Source organism: Canis lupus, chromosome 32 (genome assembly GCF_003254725.2).
Source record: "Canis lupus dingo isolate Sandy chromosome 32, ASM325472v2, whole genome shotgun sequence".
Taxonomy (NCBI): Eukaryota; Metazoa; Chordata; class Mammalia; order Carnivora; family Canidae; genus Canis; species Canis lupus.
In genome coordinates, this window is record NC_064274.1 from 28,969,441 (window position 1) to 28,991,826 (window position 22,386).

The 22,386-nt window shown below is 40.6% G+C and overlaps 1 long non-coding RNA gene across 14 annotated transcripts in view; it reads right to left on the reverse strand.

The window, feature by feature from the left end:
* LOC112671731 (uncharacterized) overlaps window positions 1–22,386 on the reverse strand; it is an 83,037-nt gene that overhangs the window by 27,161 nt on the left and 33,490 nt on the right. For all 14 annotated transcript variants that reach the window (XR_007407823.1, XR_004811358.2, XR_004811357.2 and 11 more), the window contains 2 exons: window positions 20,073–20,124; window positions 19,436–19,598 (listed from right to left, as the gene is read on the reverse strand). This is a non-coding gene — a long non-coding RNA (uncharacterized LOC112671731). The remainder of the gene's footprint in view (window positions 1–19,435; window positions 19,599–20,072; window positions 20,125–22,386) is intronic.

A 22,386-nucleotide genomic window follows, 5' to 3' on the forward strand; every position in this document is an offset into this window, starting at 1 on the left:
ATAGTTTCAAAAGGTACCTTAAAATAGAACAATTATTGAAACAAAATCAAATTTAATACTCTCAGACCTAAAAATATAGGCATACTAGGGTAGGAATTAGGAGACGGGACGGGGTACTGTACTCCAAAGGCAGAGAATTACTCAGCTGAATAAAACCTCCACCTACATGAATTTAAGAGCAAATCTTGTAAAAACAGAAGGGGGGTGTGTGTGTGTATGTTTTATTAAAAATAATTGATTAATGGATCAGGGTTATTCAAAGCTCATCTGATGATGAAGCTTTGAGCAGAGATGTTATCCTGTCCCATTATCTGTTAATTTCCATTTTCTTCTAGACTCAGAGCCTTGGCCCCACCAAACTGCCCAGAGACAACTCTGATCTATGTGCAGTCAAATCATCCCACTCACATCACTCTCCAGCATTATTTGGAATTTGGGTGGTTGACATCTGAGGGAAAATCGGGGAAAAGCTCCATGGCAGGCCTGACAGTGTGGAGGCTAATTTCTAAAGGGCAGGGTAATAAAATGTCATTCACTCACACAAACCCCTGTGGTTTTCAAAGCAAGAGCCAGTGTGTTTTCTGCTACAATCTTAGAGGGGCAATTAGTGCAGGGGGGAAGGGGCGGAGGTCTGAAACCTTGCCAATGTGTAAATGTACCCGCTACAAAGATCAGTTGTTAGCTCACTTTCCTGGTCACCAGGGATAATTCGGATGGTGGTCAGGAGCTCAGTATCCATGTGGTGGGGTTGGTGTTTGTTTGTTTTTAATATTATAGTGGGCAGCTCTCAATCTGATAGCCAGGCTAATTTACATAGCAGCACAAAGGCCTGCGTTTTGCAATTAGTTCCCAGTTGAAATAGAAATATCCTTCCTAATTACCTGAGAGCAGGACTTTCTGACCCGGATTGGAGATTAGAGGGATTTATTCACCTGTGGAAAGGCCAAGGAGAGAGAAGCCCATCCCCCTGGAGAAGGAAGGAATCTACAAAAGCAAGAAGAAAAAAGGGAGGGTGGGGGTGAGCGACTCTCAGGGCCGGAGCTCTGGTGGGGGCTGCTGGCCTGTTTTCTGTTCCATCCTGGGGCTTGCATCCCAGGAGGCCCGGTGGGTACACAGTGCTCAGAGAAAGTGAGGGGCCCAGGAAAGTGTTTTTATTTCTTTATAAATCAATAGGAAAAAAAATGAACTTTTAGGTTGAAGAACATGTTTTAACATATAATACGAATATATCTCTCTCTATTGCACCACATAAAGTATAATTTTAAATTTCTTTACAGAGGAGGTGTCTTATGCCCACAGCAGTCATAATGGGGTCCTGCCCGTCGTATTAGGTTAGTTAAATGATAGGAAATTGCTGATGACCAACAGTTTAAATGTACAGATCAGGGAGTGACTTGTCTGTCAATAGGTAGAAAATTTCAGTCAGAAAAGATGAGTAAATTATAGAGATCTGCTGTACAATCCAGCGCCTGTAGCTAACAATCCTGTATTGTATACTTTAAAAATCCATTAGGAGGGTAGATCTCATGTTAAGTATTCTTGCCATCATAAAATTAAAAAACAGTTTTGATGTAATACCTATGTCTCGGAGGATCCTTTGCTAGTGTGTAGAAAATCTCAACTCCAGCTGGGCAGGCAGGGAAAGTTGAGAAAGTTCTTTCTATCTCTCCTTCCTTTTTCTCTCTCCTTTCTCTCCCTCCTTCCCCCCTCTCACCTCCTTCCCTTTTCTCTTCTCTAATCTCTCTCTCTCTCTCTCTCTCTGTCTCTCTCCCAAACCTCTAGGACTTTTCTTATGAAACAGAAAGTTAGTTACCTCCAGTTCTAGGGCCTCCAAAGGATCTTGGCCTGTCCCAGGCATTCACCATGCTCCTTCCACCCATCAATACCACCTCTGCTGTCTTTCTCCAGAAAAGCCCAGGGAAACTCAGATCCAGGGATATGCGGAAGCTCTCTGGGGGTTGGGGCAGGATACAAGGCCCAGAGACAGACCAATTCCTAAAGCTCTCTTGTTCTTCCCATACTCCTCCTCCATTCTTGGTTCCTGTGATCTTTATCTGGTGAAGAGGCTGAGGAGGAGGAAAACAGGATTCTATATATTTGTTTATCCTCTACAATATCTCCCAACACTCAGTACAAAGATTTTGATATTAAAAGCTGAGAATTTGCTCTTTTTTTTGCCTTTTGGATTCCATTACTAACAAATCCTAAAGAAAATGGATGCCTTCTGGTCTAGCTGCCCAAATAGGGAAGTCACTAAGAAAACAAGGTAAATAGGTAAATAAGGAAGGACTATGGCACAGAGCATATCAGTTATAACTTCATCTATCACCAAATAAAACTGATTAGGGCCAAATCACAGAGTTGGCTGTCATGGCGGATGAGGCAGTATTAAACATTAAAAAAGATAGGGTCCTACCCTGCAGGAACTACAGTTTAGTGGATAAAAGTCATGCACATAAATGATACGTGAAAATGAACATAAATGAAGAGGAAAGAAGCCCTATGTGGGGATTGATAGAGAGGTAACTAGTCTCCAGATTCTCCTTGGTGATGAAATGAGCCTTAAGTCTATGCCATGGTCATCACGAATGATGGCAGCTTGCCCACTCTGGTCTGTAGCCTATTGAGAAGGTTGAGTAACTTCCGTTAAAACCCAGCACAGAGGTGTGGTTAAACATTCAAACTTAGAGAAGTCCTGCAGGTTCTGGAGAAAGAGGATACCTGTAAGCCAGGTGGTAAAAGAATGAAATGACTGAACTCTCGTCCTATAGAGCTGTGGTGGGAGAAACAGGAGACTCTATGGATTTGATTCAAGGCTTTCATTTATCTGAAAATGTCAAAGAATCTTTGCTGTGTTACTGACTTTCAGAAATTCTAAGAGAAGAAAATGAAGAGAGCCATTATCTGACTCCTATTTAGAGAACAACAAAAACAAAATGGTTAACATCTTAAAATATAGCACACATCATTAGTAGAACAGGGATTACAGAGGAGAAAGCACAGAGTCCATTTTGTGCCAACTTTAGTTTGGGCTTAAATGGTGAGGTTGGAAGCAAGAGGTGGAGCTGGGAGTGGTAAAGCATTAAATAACTAACCATGACTAATCGTTAAGTTTAGGCTGAATGAATTCACTCTGCAAACATAGGTGACATCAAAACATAGCTTATGCAAGGCCTGAATGGGAAGCATGTCACTACATATAACTACAAATCCATTCTTTGTCTGCAAGGTCATAATCAACTGTGTCTGTGGTGTAGCATTTGGTATGGTCGGGTGACCTGGAATGGTTGCCGCAGGTGATTTCAACTTTGATGAAAGCAGACAAAGGTAAGCATTTTATTAATTGTGTTGTTAAAAATGAATTTGTGTAGTCAAAGAGTTTGTTGTTATTGTTATTTTTAATTCAGAGAACATGCTATGACAGAGTATTGCTACCTTTTAGGACAGACATGGATTCATATTCTAGTTCTGTATTGAGCTAGTTACATGAGGCACAATTACTTTATCTTAAAATGAAGCCCCTTCTAGCCCTAGAGTGCTATTACACTATTTAGTTATTGTGAAGAGCTGAAAGGCACTTTCCTCTGAGAAGGTGGGAGAGCATCTGAGAAAAATGTAAGACACCATTAAATCCACTTACCATCGCATGTTAGAAAGAAAAATAATGAATTAAGTAGGGATTCTGTGAATTTATTTCCTACTCCCTTCTTTATCCACTAATCCCAGCTTTCAAAAAAATAAGTGAATATATTAAATATAAAAAAAAATCTACCATCCAGGGGTGAGCCATAGGACATTCAAACTTAGTACTTTTCCACTGAGCCCACACACCAAAGAGGGCATACAGTTGGAAGTTTTGACACATGTGTGTGGTATTCTGAAAATGGGCGATGTATTTAAGAGACTAAACTATATAAATTAGCTGTTAGAGTTTGGTCTAGGCCAGGGTTTCTTGACCTCAGGACTATTAAAATTTTGGACCAGATAACTCTTGGTTGTAGTGGGCTGCGATGTGCACTGCAGGATGTTTAGCAGTGTTCCTGGCCTCCCTAGATGCTGGCAGCAAACTGCTCCCCCTCCCAGTTGTGATCATCAAAAATGTCTGCAGGTATGGCCAAATGTCCTCTGTGGAACAAAATCACCCTTAGTTAAAAGCCACTGGTCTGAGGTGCCTGGGTGGCTCAGTCAGTTAAGCGTCTGCCTTCAGCTCAGGTCATGATCTCAGTCACCTGGGATGGAGTCCCTCATTGGGCTCCCTACTCAGTGGGGAGTCTGCTTCTTCTTCCTCTATCCTTCCCCTTCCTTGTTTGCTCTTTCTCTCTCACAAATAAATAAATAAAATCTTTAAAAATCACTAGTATGGACAAAAGGATGATATGGATTATGACATTAGCTTTTGATACATCTGTTCCTGCTACTTTTCCTTTTCCCATCCCAGGCATTTTTTATTCATCCATTCAACAGATATTTATTAAACGACAAATATGTGTCAGGCACTGTACTAAGAGATGAGGATAAAGGAGTGAACAAGAAAGAATGGTCCCAACTGTCATGCAGTTTACAATTTTGTTAGTGAGACAATGTGAAGAAAATAATCATAAAATAATCTGTACAAAATATACAAAATTCATAAATTTATAAATTGCGTATAATAAAATGTACAATGATATAAACAAAACAGAAGTTCTGGGAACCTGAATACATAATTACAGCCACTGCTTCTGCCAACCCTGCTAGGATTATAGTGAATGGTTTAGAAAGGTATAAACCTTTGCAGGTAGCAGTAGAGGATTAGAACAATAAAAATTTTGAAAAGCAAAATTTAGATGGATGAGATGAACTTAATGAACTTCTAGCTAATGAACTAGAGGAAACAGAAATCTAGAGCCCAAAACAAAACATCATCATGATGCTTAATAATACTGAGGTCAGAGAGAAAAGCCTAAAGCTTCCACAGAAGAAAAAGAAAAAAACAAGCAGATTACCTAGAAGGAGATATGAATTAGGATGTCATCAGACTTCTCACTAGCAACACTTATAGCCAGAAGAAAATAGAGCAAAACCTTTGAAGTTCTGAAGGAAAACTCTTCTAACCAACAATTCTGAACTCAGCCAAACTGTTAAAGACCTAAGAAATACAATGAAGACAGGTCAAGACATGCTCTCAAATTATTTCCCAAATGTTCTAGTTCCATATTGCTATAGCAAAAGACCATAAAATTTAGTGGCTTAAAACAACCATATGTCATGTTTCTAAGAATTTGAAAAGAGCACAGGAGACATCATCTCTGTCCGTCAGTGTCTGATATCTCAGATGGGATATCTGGAATATCTGGTGGCTGGCACACCATTTTTCTCTTCCTACATAGCCTTCCAACATGTTTTTAGTATGGGCTTGCTCACAGCAGATTAGCCAGACTTCTGAAATGGTTCCAGGGCAACAAAAAAGAAGCTGTCAGTTTTCTTAAAGGCCAGGACTTGAACTGTCATATTCTATTGGCCAAAGAAGTCACAGGCCAGTCCAGATTCAAGGAGAGAAGGGAAGGAAAAACCTTTCTTGATGCATTAAACCAGTTCTTAAACAGACCAAAAGGTGTTGGATAGCCAGCAAGTTTGGGACTGAGTCGAAGAGTGAAAGAATCTGCATGAAAAGATCAAAGGATCTACCTTTATACCTGATAAAAGAAACCAAATGGGTGAAGCTTGTGTGACTGACTGATTTGATTTTAATTGAAATAACAAGGAAAGAGCAGCCCCCAGTGGCTCAGAGGTTTAGCCCCGCCTTCAGCCCAGGGCCTGATCCTGGAATCCTGGGATCCAGTCCCACGTCGGGCTCCCTGCATGGAGCCTGCTTCTCCCTCTGCCTGTGTCTCTGCCTCTCTCTTTCTCTGTGTCTCCCATGAATAATAAATAAAATCTTAAAAAAAAGAAAGAAAGAAAGAACAGGGAAAAGTCATGATATGAAATGTATTTAAGAAATCACTCTGGACTCCCGTATAGAGGATAATTTGTGTGGGGCAAGCGTGGAAGCAGGAAGACTAGCTGGATGCTTACTCAGCCAGTGACTTAGACTAAGAGTAATGGTAGAGAAAAAGAGAAATGCACAGATTTGGAATTGATTTTGGAGGGTGAGCCGAATAGATTTGCTGGTGGATTGGATTTAGGAGTAAAAGAAAAGAAAGAATCAAGGATGATTTCTAAGTTTTTAGCTTGAACAACTATGTGGACACTGATGTCATTCACTGAAATGGTAAGGAAAGGAGAAGATTTGGGAAGGGAATCAAAAATTCTGACTTGAAATGATTATAAGTTATCAAATTTCATATCAAGGAGAAGGCTGGATATGTAAACATGGAGCTGAGTGGAGCTGATGAAATACATTTGGAAATCATCATCTGGGTGGTTCACAAAACCAAGGAAATGGACGAGACCGCCTAGAAGGGGGACCTAGATAGAAAAGAAAAAAGAAATGAAGACCAAACCCTTGGAGTGCTCAAAAATTTAGAAGTTAAGCAAAGGAAGAATATACAAAAGAAGGGAAGACAAAAGCTGTCAAAGACAAAGGAAACACAAAACAAAATAAAACAGAAGAATATAGTGTCAGGGAAGCCAACTGTGTTTTAAGAACAAGAAAGTGGTTTATATGTGGATTGGTCAGTAAGACAACGTCATACAGAATGCTGGCTCTTGAATTTGGCTAGCTGGGATCACCATAAATATTGGTGACAATGGAAGCCATAGTAGCAGGTTGAGGAGGAATGGGATATGAGGGGTAGAAAAAATAGGATTCGAATCAGTGGGTAGAGATAGGATAAGGAGCCAGAATTCCCTTGGTCGGGGCGGGGGGAAATAAAATCATTATTACTCTTTTTTTCTGGGAGATATAAAATTAGGAAAATATATACATCAAGGGGACTTGTGATGACTTGATCGAAAAGCTATTGTAGGAGAAGCAAAAGAGAAGTATCAGCTAGCCCTGGCACTGACACCGGTAAGTGTGATGTACTTTTGGCATGGAAAAAAGAAAGCTGAATGAGTCCTGATCTACCCAACCTGGATTTACCTTGGGCCCTCATAAACAGTGTGGGTGTGAAGCAAAAAGATCTGGTTGCTAAGAACCATGACGCGAAGGGATTAGCCAGATTCTAGCCATAAATTCTCTTGTGATTGGGCATAACCCAAGAAAAAAATATTTTCCCTTGAAAAATTTCTGTGAATGAGAGAGGTTTGTCTCTACCCCCTTGGTCCTGGTCACAGTCAGAACTTAGTCTTCCCTGTCTTGGTCTAGACTTAACTTTCAGAAATAGCCAGAGAGAACCAACCAAGAGCATTATTAGCAATTCCAAGGTTCTCCGCTCCCACCACCCCAGTGGTAATTAACGAAGCCAAAGCCTTTAGCTTCACTTTAAGATTACTCAGCCTAGGCAAGAGGGCCCTGAGGGCCCTGGCCACTTGGGCTGGGAACCTTCTTTTTTTTTTTTCTTTAAGGTTGTATTTACTTATTCCACAGACAGAGTGAAAGAGTGTGTCACAAGCAAGGAGTGGGGCGCGGAGGGAGAGGGAAACAGAAAAGCAGATTCCCTGTTGAGTGTGGAGGCCTGTGAGGGGAGGGGCTAATCCCAGGACCACAAGGTCATGACCTGAGCTGAAGTCAGACACTTACCCAAATGAGCCACCAAGGTGCCCCTGGGAAACTTCATTGAGCTTGGGAGCAAATCAGCTTATTTTTGAAAAGTGCTATCACTGGGCCACTTTGGGGAGAAGGAACTTATCCCAGCAGTCCCCAGAGGGGACTTTAGAGGCAGTCCCCAAGACTAACAGCCTTCGCTGTAGTCAGCACACATAGAACCAAATGGACCTACTCCTCAAGCTTCTCACATGAACTCAGAATACCTGATAAAGAAGCAGAGGTGGATATGTGCTGCCCTTCCAGGCTTTGTTGTTACCGATGCATTATTTGAACATACAGAGTGCAAGAAGATATGGCAGTTACACGTGGTTTGTTATGGCTTGTTCGCTTTCTCTTTTTCTTTGATCTATTCCCAATCTCAGGACAGTATGATCTAAAATGAGGATCTGGGGATCCCTGGATGGCTCAGCAGTTTAGTGCCTTTGGCCCATGGCGTGGTCCTGGAGTCCCGGGATCGAGTCCCACATGGGGCTCCCTGCATGGAGCCTGCTTCTCTCTCTGCCTGTCTCTGCCTCTCTCTCTGTGTCGCTCATGAATAAAATAAAATGAGGATCTGTTCTTGCCCAATTTCAAGTCAATTGCCTTTTTGCAATAATTATGTAAAGGGATCTATCTGAACATGATCACTGGCACATACTTCAGGCTCACTAAATGTTGATGTTTGGAAGTTAAATTAGTGAAACACAGGCCACAAGTACTAATGGAGTCAGAATGGGCTGGCTGATTTCACAATGGATGTCTTAAATCATGCTTTTTTTCCCTAACATCTCTTTTTGAGGTGTCATGTGCATGCCATAGAACTCACCCATTTAAAATGTACAATCCAACAATTTTTTTAGTAAATACATGGGGTTGTATAACCATCACCACAGTCCAGTATTACAACACCTCATCACCCTGTAAAAATCCCTCATACCCATTTGCAATCATATCCATTTCAACCCAAGGCCAGGCAACTGCTAATCTACCTTTTGTCTCTATATATAGATTTACCTTTTTAGGACACTTTACAAAAATAGAATCATAATACACAGTCTTTTGCATCTGGCTTATTTCACATAACACAGCATTTCTGAAGTCTATCTATGTTATGGAAAGTTCCTCTATTACTAAATAGTATTCCATTGTATGGACATACCACATTTTGTTTATCCATTCACCAGTTCTTGGACATTTGTTATGGTTTTTAAAAATCCTTTCCTGGGTGTATTTTGTTCAAATGTGTCATAAAATTATCTTGTACATGGACCATTTCCTCCTTCCCTAAATAAAGATAGTATAATCTCTTCCTCGGGGAGACTGTCAGCATCTCACAAGAGCTGTGCTGAGGACTTATGTCAGCTGCCCCAACACGCTGTGGTATAGGCCGTGGATAGATAAGTGAGCAATGATGCAGTTTTACTATTTTCTCTCTCTCTCTTTGTGGAAGGAGGGATAGGGAAATGAGACTTATTCTGAAAACCTACAGGTGGTCTTCGAATGTTCATGATACCAAGGCATAAGGGTGTTGAATTCTCCTGGGAAAGAAAAATGAAGGAAAGCAGAGGCAGCACCAAGATTGAAAGTCCTAAACAACAAAGGAAGGATAGGTTGTTGCCTGACCTGGAAGGGTAGGAATCCTGAGGGAAAGCAGCGTTCTTGCTCTGAGTTAGTAGAGCCCCAAAAGGTTTATGCCCGGTCTGGAGGCACCAGCTGGTCCTTTGTGGGGAGGAAGAAAAACACTGTGGTATTATTCAATGGTACCTCCAGACCAGTCCCTGGGGAAACTGTTCCAAGTTCCTTTAACAGAGGGGCCAGTAAAATTGAAAGAGTAAGACTACCTCTCGGGGCCCTAAAATATCTGTGGCCACTAAACTAAAATATCAGGTCAGACCACCCAAGATTTCCAGAGTAGTATTCACTTTGATTGAGAGGTTGGCTCCCTCAGCAGGAGCAGGCTGTTAGACTGGTATGGCAGTGGTAGAGCAGAGAGGCAGCCCCACCAGCGGCGTCCATGCAGGCAGAGCACAGCGCAACAGCAGGAAGGCCATAACCACCACAGACGGCCACGCGGACAGGGAGAGGCCTCACTGGTTTAGAAATTTGTACTACAACTCAGTGAGGGCTTGGGAAAACCAAGGACAATTGCTACCAAACCTGTGAGGCAGAATTCAGGCAACTAAAACATGCCCCGTGCTTTCCTGTCTGTGTCCTGAGGCTGTTCCTGCTGCCTGGAACATTCTTTTTGAGCTTCAGTAGGAGGAACAAGTTCTACTCTTCAGTTTGGAGCTAAAACATACCTCATCAAAGAGTCCATCCCGTTAGAGATTCCTGATGACCGTCTATCACAGCCCTTGGTTCTCTTGAGAGTACGGTGGTTCTAAAGTACACATTTCCCCCTCACATTTTAACATCTCTAAGATTGTGATAAATCACAGTTTCATTGGCCATGGTCTTTCTTTCTAAGGGGCTTAAAAAAAAAAAAAAGATGTATCTGGGCATCTGGGTGGTGTAGCAGGTTAAGCGTCCAACTCTTGGTTTCAGCTCAGGTCATGATCTCAGGGTGGTGAGATCGGGCCCCACAGCCAGCTCTTACTCAGCGTGGAGTCTACTTAAGACTCTCTCTCCCTCTGCCGCCCCACCCCCACTACCTGTGCACATGGGCATGCTCTCTCCCCCTCTCTCTATAAATAAATCTTTAAAAATAAATAGGTAAATCTTTTTTAAAAAGATATATCTTAAAACCAGTGGCATCTCTGTTCAATAAAATACAGTATTCATCACATTTTATGAATGTTGTTTTGTCTGTAAGTTTATTGTTTATCTACCCTATAAGACTACAAGCTTCTTTGGAGCACAGACCATACCTAATTCACCTACACAGCTTGTAGTACAACTCTTGATGCTTTGTATGTGCTCAATAATGATTAATCAAATGAATGACTTAGCCTTACTATCGGAGCTGAACCAGAAAAACACCATACACAATGCTATGTATAATCAGGTGACATAATAAGCTCCTTTAGACAAAACCAAATACATATTCTCATTGTCAGATTCACATGTACCCAGTACTTTATCCCAAAGTTTGAGCTATAAGTTTTGTTTTTGTTTTATGATAGTCACAGAGAGAGAGAGAGAGAGGCAGAGACACAGGCAGAGGGAGAAGCAGGCTCCATGCACCCGGAGCCCGATGTGGGATTCGATCCCGGGTCTCCAGGATCGCGCCCTGGGCCAAAGGCAGGCGCTAAACTGCTGCACCACCCAGAGATCCCTACAAGTATTGGTTTTAAGCAGAAACTTCCACACAAGCAGATATCTGAAAACAAGGCACACTTCTGTCTAACCAGAAGTAGCTGGGTTTTTGCATTCTATTTATCAGAAAATCACTTTTAAAAGAGAGATATCAATAGAAAGTATTCACAAAGGCTCTCACAGTGTAAAACCCGAGTGCTTTGACAAATATGCTATTTTTACACGTGAAGAAAACTCATTGTCACACATTACGACCAGTTTTTCTGCTTAATATTATAGTTAACGCTAATCTTATGTTTATAACCTCTTAATCTATTCCCATAGACACGATAGATTTGGCCTTATCTATTCATTTGGGCCTGACTTAAATAAATAGAAAAACCAGGGGATTGGATGTTGGCTAAAATACTTTAATAATTAGCAAATATTTCAGGAAACGCCACTTAGAGGAAATGTAAATGGATTTCAATGCATGGTTGATCTATTTGAAAATTTTCCTCTGAATAAAAGTCCTTCTTAAAACTGATGCAAGGTTCTGGATAAATCACTTTATTATAAAAGTCCCCGATAGTGAGAATTTAAATACAAAATTATGCAAAATGAGAAAAATGGGTCATTCCTGCCACTGCCTCATTCTAGGGTTTTTGAGCACAATAGAGCTGAGAATGAAACTATCTCAACTTCATAATATGGGCACAACTCCCTCTAGCATTCAGATGATGATTCTCAAGCAGTTTGCAGGGATAAACAGAGAACCGATCCTGATCTTGGGCAAGTCACACTGCCCTGGACCTCAGAAGTAATTTCTGCTCCACAAATCTGACTTCTCAAAGTCCAGTTTAATTGGCATCTCTGAGAATCCTTCCAGACTTCCCTGGTCACAGTCAATAGCACTGACACCTTTTCTGGACACCTCTAACATTTTGCTACTTCTTTTATGGTAGCAGTTACATAGTCTGCCTTATGGTAGAGATAGGTGTATATCTATTTGTCTGCATCAGAAAGCTGTGAACTCCTGAAACCAGGACTATTTTTATTCACCTTCGGGTCTGGCACATACAGGGTATCTCATGCCTTTCCTATATCAAATTGAATGGCTTTATAAGATCAGCCTTGACTTATTATTCTGCTTATGTTCCCTAAGGCATTTTGATTTTGTTTTTAAGTGCTAATATTCCAGATTAGAAAAAAACCTGCTCCTCTCAAACCCTCATGGGTCTTTGTGTGTGACCTGGAACAAAGAGCTGGGTTCAGCCCAACTCAGCTCAGAGAGTGCCTCAAGCGGTTCATATCAAGTTCATGTCCAGAAGTATGGTTGGCTGGGGCTTCACTGTGCCCTGGGAGGAGAGAGCTTCCCTACAAGATCTTAGAGATGAAAATCAATTCCCTTTGGTTCTAAGAGCAGAGGCCAATGCTCTCTGTGAACTATGCAGTCACTAGAACATCATACATATCTGTGCAGCCTAATCCTGGCTCTGACACTCATATTCTGGGTGATGATATTCAGGTCCTTTAAGCCTCTTGATCATTAACTCATTGGTCTCTAAATTTGGGAATCTAATGCTAGAGTGGCTCTATAAGGTGGACTGGTGTGAAAACTAATAAATACAAAGCATTCCCAAGTATTCTGACAAGGTTCAGTGCTAAGTATAGTGAAAACAGTGTGGCCAGAGGCCTTGGACCTGTGCCAGATGCAACTGGCCTTGGCCATTCTTTCCCATACTGTTCCCAGATGACAAAGGTTTGGCTGAAGACCCTGCCAGGACCTGCCACATCACTGTTCCCAGAGGGAGTTACAGAGTCCAGCCTGGTATGTACTGAGAAGGGCCCTGAGAAAGATGGGACCCATGAAGGCATTGCCAACACCATTCCAGAAAACAAATTCATGAACATTCTCAGCTCTAAGCATTGCTTTGTGTGTAATATTGCTTCTGACCAGCAGCTATTTATTTGTGATATAAAACCCTTAAAATAAAGTTCTTATTTTACCAAATTTTTGGTTTCAGGGAACCTAGCTGTGGGCAAAATTATAGTCTTATACCTACATAATGCCTAAACTGTTGGCCAATTGAAGCGTTTCCTTAGAAAATCAATCCAACCAAGCCGTTTGATGTTGTTTAGCCACACCAATTGATTGGAGTTTTCACTTCCTAGCCAGTCGCTTTGGCATTGCTTAGATGAAGCCCAAATTAATTTTGTTCTTGGTCACTGTTCATAAAATCTGAAATCTGAAAGTTCAGCCCTAACCACCTCACAAAATGGGCAGTCTTGTTCTTGACCTCATTAACAAAAGGCTCTCCTTCCAACTCGCACCAACCTGGGGGAGGAAATAAACCAGACAGCCCGAATGACGACAGAGAGGGATGAAATAACCCGTCCTCAGGACAATGCCTTTTCCTGTTTCTGGAGGCTCCTCCTATTCCCACACTGGTTTCTGTATCCGTTACTCTACCAGGATCCTCTTTCACATCAAAGTGTCCCTCCTTGGGCTTCACAAGTAGGGGCATAACCTTACCTTCTACAGGAAGGAATTTTCTTCCCAAAGGAAAGGGAAAAACCATGTGTTTGGTTGCTATAAAATTACACGCTACTCTCCTTGTTTTGCATTTAATAATCCTGCACACAAAAAGTATAGGCAGGCCTCGAGATACTATGGGCCAAACGTTCAACTCCTAGATTCCTATAGGTCAAGTCGAAAGCATTAAAAAAAATAAAAAATAAAACTCCAGCCATTCCGTCTTCATTAATAATATTAAATGCCTGAGTCGGGAAAATTTTTTGTAGAGGATATGATTCTTTTCTGCTTCTAAAGCACATGAAAGGGCATAAGCTGGACAGATTTTAAGGAAGAGAGGTTGAAGAATACCATGCATTCCATCTCAGACCAGGCTACTGGGACCCTTCTTGGGAGGTCCGCATTTAAATCCAGTTTTCAACTACTACATGTAATTGGTGATGGTAGAGCACTAAAGCTGCTCCAGAGCTGTCATTTGTGTCATTATCAAAAGCACTTATTTATACCTAACATATCTTATGTGTGGCAGATGCTTGAATAGGCATGTCTCTCTCTTTCTGGGGCCTCTGGTCTAAAATGGTGCTCATATTCTTGGGGACACAGGGTAAATATCAGAACCTTAAGCAGGAGAAAGCTACATTCAATTTCTTTCTCCTAATGCACAGTTTGGGGACAGGGAATAGGCAAAATGAAGCTCGACAAATCTTTAACTGTTGGGATATGTAGAAAATATAGTTCTTTGTCTTTGCAGTAGGATCCTTCTAAAGAATATCACATGGGGGAAAATATCAGAAAGGGAGACAGAACATAAGAGACTCTTAACTCTGGGAAACGAAACTCTGGGTGGTGGAAGGGGAGGTGGGGGGGTGACTGGGTGACGGGCACTGAGGGGGGCACTTGATGGGGGCAACATATAGAATTAACTGGGTGTTATTCTATATGTTGGCAAATTGAACACCAATAAAAAACAAATTTATAAAAAAATATCACATGGGGGGGTAAGAATTGATCAAAAGATAGCATAGGTTTCAAAAAGTGAAGAGATACTCTTCTAAAAGTATTCGTTAATTCATTCACTTGCTCATTCAGAATTTATCAACTGTTCCCCAGATGCCCAGACATGTAGCTGGCGCTATGACAGGTATAAAACAAAGAGACTAATCCATACCTTGAAAACCTCGTACACACTCAGGAGTCCATAATGGCACTGTGTTAGCATACGGAAAGAAGTGAATTATCCCAACCCAGATAAACACGACTGGTAATTTGGAGACAGAGTCAGAGTGACTCTGAATCACTTTGGGATAGACTAAGAGCTAGGCTTAAAGACAGATGAGCCCAATTCCTAATTGATCTTAAATACTTCAAGGCAATCCTCCTTTCTGTTATTCTCTCCTTTGCTCTTTATGAAGGGGAAGAAATCAAGCCCTGTGGCTTATGAATTTCCCCTCACAACTAGGAGAAGGTTTCTTCACCAAAGGTGAATACTGCAGGCTTTACTCCTAGGCCAGGGAAAAGAAACACTGAAAATGAATCAGCTCTTCCATGAGGACTATATTATCATATCATCATTAGAAGCAAAAAAAGGAAAAGAGAGAAAACGTAGCACAAGGTTGAAGAGACCAGATTCCACTCCACGAAGGCCCCCATTGTCTCTGAGAAACTCGTGTCAACATGAGTAACAGTGACCTCTTCACCCCTACGCTGACAGAGAAAGGAGAGGAAATGAAAATCATTGGCAAAGCATCTGTCCAGCTCTACGTGCTTTAATGCCATTATCTTATTTAATCCTCACAAATAATTTACTAGGAAGGTGTTAACAACTCTCATTTCATAGATGAGGAAACTAAAGCTCAGGAAATTTAAGTAACTTGTCTGAAGTCATACTGCCAGTAAGTACTAGAGCCAGGAGTTAAATTCAGGGCTGTCTGAGGCCAAAGCTTAGTAATTTTCCCCACACACCTCACTCCATGTATGCGCACACATACAAAACACTGCATGCATATATGTCAGCCCCTGGCTGGATGCAGGATAAATAAATGGTCCTTTAACAACTTCTACCTAACCAGCCTCTCCAAGCATACACGAGGATTTTTCAAATATCTTTTCATTTCTCTCACTCACCCAATTTTTAAACTGTTTTTATAATATTTTTATAATAGCAGCCATGGTTGATATTTGAAATGGACTATATAGGGATCCCTGGGTGGCGCAGCAGTTTAGTGCCTGCCTTTGGCCCAGGGCACGATCTTGGAGACCTGGGATCGAATCCTACGTCAGGCTCCCGGTGCATGGAGCCTGCTTCTCCCTCTGCCTGTGTCTCTGCCTCTCTCTCTCTCTGTGTGACTATCATAAATAAAAAAATAAAAAATTAAAAAAAAAATGAAATGGACTATATACTGCTATCTGTAGTGCTTATGAGGAACAGTGCTAGGTTAGGTAGATCCTAACACTGTGATGAATAAAATGAGAAACTTCTGTGCACATAAAATATGGCAAAATAAAATATTTAAAGATATGTTCATCTATTTTTATCATTCTGATGCAAAACTATACTATATTCTATTTATAAAGTTATTTCCTTACATGTTTTCTATTTTTTCCCCCATCCTGTCATTCTTTTTCCCCTGGTAATCTCTAATATATCTAAGGAAGAGGAAGCAAGAAGTTGTACCACCTGTGTTTACTAATTATAGTGTTAGGCCTGGGTACTTTATTAGAATGCTGATTATCTCTCAAGCGACTAACCCTACCTTTTTTCCCTTAGAACTGGCAACAATTTAAATTCAAATATCTTCATGACGGGCAATTTTTTTTTATGTGGCATACCAGGGGAGTAAGTTGGTTTGGGTATGTTTTGGTTTGGGGCTTTTTTTTTCCCCTCTCCATTTTTGGTAGAAGGTTGTGCCTCAGAAAACTATGTTCAGTTGGCCTATGCCATTGGAAAACTTTCTTGAGTTGTTCTGCCCATATGCCACAAGCCTGAACCCAACAGATACCAGCTCCAAGAAAAAGCAGGGCATTCTATCTCTGTGACCGATTTCTTTTTTGGATTCCCTTTAAGTCTGTCAATAAGTTGCAGATGTGATGAGTTGGTTTTCCGAATGCAAGTTACCTGTCCGTTGGGAGCAGAAGGAGATCACTAGTTCGGGCCACCCACAACTGACAGATGGCAGTGACTTTGGTCACTGATGATATTGGCTGAATTAAACTCAGCTTAGAAGAGAAAGAAACCATAATACCCCTTAACAATTTCCTTTGCTCCACCCAGTCATTCTACTAAAGAAAAGATGATTTAAAAAGTCAAGACTCCAGCACCACATGTGCCACATTAACATCTGGACAAGGGCTTGAGGGGATCTCTCTGGAAACAGAAAAGAAAAGGAAAAAAGCCCTCTGGGTAATTGTTGCTCTCCAACTCTGCAGGGTAGTGTAGTTGGTTGAGTGGGGGTGGAGTGGTTTGTGAGAATAGCCAGCCAAGGTCTGGCCAGTTGGTTATACAAGTTGAAACAACTTTGCATTCATCTAAAAAAAAATTGGTAAATTTAAGATGCCTATTATATGCACAAAAATATTACCAAAAGATTATCATTGTAAAATAAAATTTTAATATACAGGACGTTTTTCATGAAAAAAAATGCTTGGAAAAAGTTTCTGTATATTTTGGATTTGTGTTCCTTCAAGAAAAACAATAAATCGAGGTATCCTAAAATATCATGTCCAATGTAGACCATGGCATATGTAAAGGCCAACTCAGAGCAGCCAAAGTGCAAGAGTATACTGAAAAATTGGCTTTCTTTCAATTCTTCAGTAGAAGGGGGAGGGGGCATTAGAACATATTTACAGGGCAGCCTGGGTGGCTCAGCGGTTTAGTGCTGCCTGAATTCAGCCCAGGGCCTGATCCTGGAGTCCCCGGATCGAGTCCCGGGATCGAGTCCCACACTGGGCTCCCTGCATGGAGCCTGCTTCTCCCTCTGCCTGTGTCTCTGCCTCTCTCTCTTTCTTTCTCTCTCTCTCTCTGTGTCTGTCATGAATAAATAATAAAATCTTAAAAAAAAAGATTTACATGCTTTGGTCCTTTTTCTCAGAATTCCCTGTTTTCTGTTCAGATAATAACTTTCATAATTAACACAGTGGAGTTAACTAGTTCCACAGGCTTTGGCATCTTAAGGACCCCAGGTTCAAATACAATAATGACCTTTGTTCAGCAAGTGACTTGACATCTCAAAGACCTCAGTTTCCTGACTTGTGGACTAGAGCCTATGTCACAGATTTGTGAGAGTTCAGTGAGGTCATGTATAACCAGCACTTCACACAGTGCCTCTTAGGTGGCCAAGTGCTCAGTAATTGTCATATATGAATATAATCATAATGACTCCTTCTTCTGTTCCTACTGCTTCTTCTCCAGCCCACTGGCCATAGTATTAATATTCTAATTCCTGACGTGGGGTTTATGGGCAGCACAGTGAATTGTTAAAAGCATGGACTCTGAAGTCGGGCGGCCTGGGCCCAATTCCTGTCTCCTCCATTTGCTGGCCCTTTGACCTAGGGCAAGTTACTTCACCCCTCTGCATGTCAGTCTCCTCACTTTTACTTTTTTTTTTTTTAAGATTTTATTTATTTACTCATAAGAGACACAGAGAGAAAGGCAGAGACATAGGCAGAGGGAGAAGCAGGTTTCCTATGGGGAGCCCAATGTGGGAATTGATCCCGGGACCCCAGGATAATGACCTGAGCTGAAGGCAGATGCTTTCATTGAGTGGCATCATTGAGCCACCCAGGCATCCCAGTCTCCTCACCTTTAAAACAAGGATGATAACAGTATCGAATTTCTCAGATCATTGTAAGGATTAAATAAGTTACCACATGTAAGTGACTGAAAACTATGCCCAGCTCTCAGTAACTACTGGCCGTCATTATTATTTTTATGCCTATTAATGCAATAGAATCATAATCTCCTTGAGTGACATTGCTGGACTGCAATGTTCATAAAATCTGCTTTTGTATTCATGGTGTCCCCTGGCGCAGAGCAGGGCCTCAATAAATATTGACTTCAACCATCTTTTATGTAGAATATGAAGTGGCTTTCTAAAAGCTCTCTCACTCTGTCGCATCTCCCTCGATATCCATCCTAACTGGCCCCCGGGCCTGTCCCAGGGGGACAGGGATGCCTATCCCATCCCTGAGATGCTTAACCCATCTCATCTCCCTTCACTCCCCTAAACATACTCTACCTCCAGCAAACACTACTGATTTCCTCTACCAGCCATGAATTTCAGGGAGGTAGGTCTCAGCCCCAGCCATTGGGAGTGAATTATTCTTTCAGACCAGTCATGGTGTTCTCATTATTCTTGCATTGACTGATGGAGGTATGGACATAAATGGAATTTTGACCAATTAAATGCAAGAACAAGCCTTCAGAGAAGGGAAGTATCCGAAAAAGATTTTCCTTGATAACAGACTGTCTGTCTTGTCCCACTAGATACTGTGGCATTTGCATGTGAGGCCTGGAGTTGCTGCTGCCATTCTACATCCATAAAAGAAACTATGTCAAAATAATGATGTGCCAACCTGCTGAATTAATCAACCCTAGACCACCCTAGCTATAGGATTTGTGTTACGTGAAAGAACACATATATTTAATTTGCGCTTTTCTGTTCCTTGAAACCTTAAGTAGCCTAATGGATACTCAAGAAATCCACCCCCCTGCCCAATAAGTCAAGATATAATACCCCCTCTACAAGGGTACAGGTCATAAATACATATCTCATTAAATTTTCACAAACTAAATATAGCCGTGAAACCAATACAGACATAAAAATTCAACTTCATTGATAGGTCAATAAAGAAATAAATCTTTTTTAGCTAGCTAACAAATAGGCAGAGATGATGACTACTTGTTCTTTTGGCTTGTTGGATGTAGAAAAGTATATGCTCATGTACTTTTGGTGAGAGTGTAATTTGGCAACATGTATCAAAATTTTAAACATACTTACCTTTTGACTCAGCAATTTAACTTCAAGGAATTTATCCTAAGGAGATAATCACACACATGCACAAAGAAGCACATAAATCTTCATTGCTGGTATTCCACGGCAAATGTTTGCAAAAAATCCAGGTAGCCATCAATGCAGAATTGTTAAATACATTTTTATGTACCTTTTAAAAATGAGATCTTTGTGAATTGACATGGAAAGCACCCCATGATTTACTGTTTAAGAAAATCAGCATGTTGTCAAATACACGGCATAGTATGAGCGCATTTATGGTATGTGAGGCTAACAGTGGGGGATGAAAGCATGGACAACATCTACTTTGTATACCATTGTTGAGTTTCACTTTGTGAATCAATAGGCACATGCTACTATTTTCATCAGAAGTCACCCTGACAGAGCTGAGAACAAATACTCTGCAGGGTGTTTGGGTGGACCACCCCAATGCAACAGCCCTCTCCTCCTCACTCCCGCCTGCCCGGGCTAATGTGGTGGTTCTCCATGGGTTGTTCTTGTACCACTGGCTAGATACAGACCTGGTCTAAATAAGACTTTGGGTTTTCATAGCAACCACAAAGAATTCACTGGAAAGATTACAACCAATTACATTAATGGCAACTTTTATATTCTTTTAACTTACTGTGAGAGGAATAATTTTAAAACGACTCCACGAATGATAGCTCTATGACATTCTGGAAAAGGAAAATGGAAATCAGTGGTTGGCGGGGACTAGGGTGGAGGGAGGGATGAATAGGTGGAGCACAGAGGATTTTTAGGGCAGAGAAAATATTTCGTAGGCTATATATGAAATATGCTATAGGCTATGCATATTTGAAATATGTGCTATAGCATATATGAAATATGCTAAATAGGCTATATATGATGCGCACATGTTGTTATACATCTATCCCCTATAAAATGTACAATGTCAAGAGTGAACCCTCATGTAAACTATAAACTTTGCGTGATCATGATGAGTCAATGTCAGTTCATCAACGGTAACAAATGTTCCATTTTAGTGGAGGATGTGTGGGGACAGGAGGTTTATGAAACCTCTATTTTTCACTCAACTTCACTGTGAACCTGAAACTGCTCTAAAAAAATTTAAATTTGTTTTTTATTCAATATATGTATATATTCCAAAGTTTCATTAACACCCTTACCACACATAGTTATGTTTTTTTTCTCACGATGAAAACTTTCAAGATCTACTGTCTCAGCGACTTTCAAATGTGTAATACAGTGTTAATAACTATAGTCCCTGTGCTGTACACTCCAACCCCAGGACTTACTTTATAACTAGAAGTTGTACCTTTTGATCACCTTCACCCACTTCGCTTGCTCCCCTACCCCCACCTGCAACTACCAATCTATTCTATTTATGAGTTCAATTTTTTTATTCCATATACAAGTGAGATCATGTTGTATTTTTCTTTTTCTGTCTGATTTATTTCACTTAGCATAATACCTTCAAAATCCATCCATATTATTACAAATGGCAGGATTTCCATCTTTTTTTATGAATGATATTCCATGATACACATAATAATTATCCTTTTATATAACATATATTTATATATCGCATTTTCTTTATCCATTTAGCAATGGAAGTTAGGTTGTTTCCATGTCTTGGCTATCATAAATAATGCTGCAATGAACATAAGGGTGCATATATCTTTTTCAGTTAGTGTTGTTATTTTCCTCAGAATAAACATCCGTATGTGGAATTGTTGGATCATATGGTAGTTCTATTTTTAATTTTTTGAGGAAATTCCATACTGTTTCCCATAGTAGTTGCACCAATTTATATTCCCAGCAATGGTATATGAGGGTTCTCTTTTTTCCATATCCTTGCCAACACTTGTTATTTCTTGTCTTTTTGATAAAAGTCATTCTAACAGGTGTGAGGTGATTAGCTCAATGTGGTTTTGATCTGCATTTCCCTGATAATTAATGACTTTGAGCACCTTTTCAGGTATCTTTGAAGGTATTTTTGGAAAAAATATCTTTTTAGATACTCTACTAATTTTTTAATCAGATTGTTTTGTTTTTTTTGGTGGGGGCAGTTATTGAGTCATATGAGTTCTTTATATATTTTATATTTTAAACCTTTAAAGTCCAGTTTTTAAAAAATCCTATAAGCATAAAAATCTTCTTGGGAAATAAGGTCATTTGTTTCTCTTGTGAGAAAAAAATGACTGGTGTGAGCTAAAATGGGAAACGTTCAAACTAATCACTAATTATATCTTGTTTCTGAATGCCCACTGACTATAGCAACCTAAACAACACCTTATTATTCTAACACCTAGAACATTTATCTGCCTAAGGATGTTTCATACTTAGAGGTGAGTTTTCACCCAAAGCATCGCAGGCATAGATGAAATCAAATAGAGACAGTTTCAATCACTTGCAGTGCTTAAAATATTTATAATCCTTTCTATAGCCAAAGGCAGCCAGGCTAATTATTTACCAAGCAAGTGGAAAGGATGTCCCCAGGGATACAGCAGAACTGATACATCAATTGGGAGAAAGATTGGTAGTTAGTTGGAGTTCAGAGAGTCTCAAAAGCATCTTGGAGTGGCTCTATTTTAGCCTCACATAAGAACTGGACCATTGTGCTACAAATGACACATTTGCTATTGAAAAGATCAAACGGTGCTGGGAGGGCTTCTGTAGCTAGTCCTCACGTTGATTTTCTGAGCATCTCTAATGAGCCACAGCGATAGAAATCTATGCTCTCTGGGGCTACAGGGTCCCCAAATAGAAAGGCTCTGTAGATTCCAGGAGAGAGATTTAATGGAGGTGGGAGATTATTGGGTCTCCACAAAGGGCTTTAAATTTCCCAGCCGAAAAGCTTTCTATTGGTAACAACAGTGATTTTATGGGTTTTGTTAATTAGGAGACCAATTAAGGCTTGCTTTAAAATTTTTCAGGCAACGCATCTAGTAACACGT